Genomic DNA, 1,783 nt, shown 5'->3' with positions numbered 1-1,783 from the left:
TTTATTTAATGATGGTAAACATATTAACATCTAAAATTCAGTTTGTGTTTATCTTTACTATGATGTTCACTGATTTAAACCATTAATGAAATCATAACACATGATAGATACACAGAAGTATACATCACCCAGGTAGTAACATGCAATTAATTTCCATTTGATTAATATAATTGGGAATTTAAAACATTCAGACATTAATTTTGAGCAACTTATAAGTAAAACATCATAATAATTTATACACAGTACTTAAATGTGGACTTTGACAACAGAATTCTAACAAGATTATTTTCAGTGTATTCAATACAATGTTGGAAAAATACAATTAAAAGCAGCAGTGAATATATTTCTTATCCCAATAACTTAAAGTAAATGACTTTACGTAAACTTTATACATTGCACTCTTGCTCTGTTCTGTAAATTTTTTACAGTCTTTTTTTTCTTTTTAAATAGTATTTACTATTCTATTCTAAATTTGCTGAACCATCAAAATGGAAGAAACTGCTCATGATATATTAGTCTTCTTTAGAATCATATACTACTTCTGCTACTTCTATTTCTGATATAACATTTTCAAGTTCACTAAAACTTGAGCATGGTTTATTATCAGTTCTAGATTCTTCATCCAGGACATCTTGATCAACCTCAAGTGCAGAGGATCTGTCCACCTTCAGTTCCTGACACATACAGTGACTCTTCAGGTTCTAAAGATAAAGTTTTAATTCTGTTCTAAAGTGTCTATATGAAGTTCCTTCTCATTGAGCTGTTTCTTTAGCAATTCTACCTCCTTTTGTTTTTCTAGGAGTTCTTTCTGTAAGCTGTAGTTAGTCTCTTCTAGGTTTCACAGAAATCCATGCTTTAGACTACCAAATGGACCTGGTGGATCATCCAGACAAAGAAATTCTCTCACTGCAAGGCAGTTAGCAATGTCCTTGTGAGCTATTAAATTTTGAAGAAACACTTGTAATCCTAATTGTATATCTTCTAAAAAGTTGGCATTGCAATTATCTTTATACCAGCATTTTGGTGGAAGTGCTAATGGAAAGCCTAGCAACATCTCTTTTAAAGTAAATTTAGCTCGTTCTTCCATCACCTCATAATCCAGTATAGTAGGTGTAAATGGTATATCTTCCCAATTCACTCTTTCAGGATTTTGTTCCTTAATTTCTCTTGGTCTAGTGGAATACTCAGTGGAAGAATCTGTACCTGTAAGTTTAGTCCTAATGAAGGGACTGCTACAGACAGATGAAATACTATCCATCTGATCAGGAACACTTGTCTGTTTAAAATTACCCATATCTGAGTCTTCTAACTGGCCTTTGGAAGAGTCTGAGGTTGTTGAGATACTGCGAAAAGAAGAACTTTGATTTTTGTTGGTTGTATAACTGGAAGCAGAGTTTCCTATGGGCACAGGAACTGGGACATAAGGACTTGCCATCTTCTTTTGGCCTTTGCAACAAACCTGAACAGAGGGGCGGAGCCAAGATGGCAGACTGCAGCCAGCTTTTTACAGAAGCTCCCATCCAGAAGGAGGCTGAAAGGACAGAAGCTTAGCAAATTAGCTAATGGTTTGGAGCAGAGAAAAGAGAGAAGATTGAAGAGCACACTTCAACCTTCCTGAGGTGAGCTGCGACCTCAAAAATACAATCAAAAGGTACAAAATCCACCACCAAGTGGATGGGAGTCCCCTCCCTCACAACAAGGGCTGGCAGTTTACTCCATGCAAACAAGCGAGCACAGTTCAAACTTCCTCCCACTCTATTTCACGGGAGAGACCCCCTAAAAA

At 35.9% G+C, this 1,783-nt stretch overlaps 1 pseudogene; it reads right to left on the bottom strand.

The window, feature by feature from the left end:
* Positions 1–512: 512 nt before the first annotated feature.
* Positions 513–1,435, bottom strand: LOC100961615 (annotated as a pseudogene).
* Positions 1,436–1,783: the final 348 nt, after the last annotated feature.

The sequence above is a fragment of the Otolemur garnettii genome, unplaced genomic scaffold (genome assembly GCF_000181295.1).
Source record: "Otolemur garnettii isolate 467f Iridium unplaced genomic scaffold, OtoGar3 scaffold00380, whole genome shotgun sequence".
Classification (NCBI taxonomy): domain Eukaryota; kingdom Metazoa; phylum Chordata; class Mammalia; order Primates; family Galagidae; genus Otolemur; species Otolemur garnettii.
Note: the sequence above shows the minus strand (reverse complement) of the source record. Positions and strands in the feature narration are given on the sequence as shown.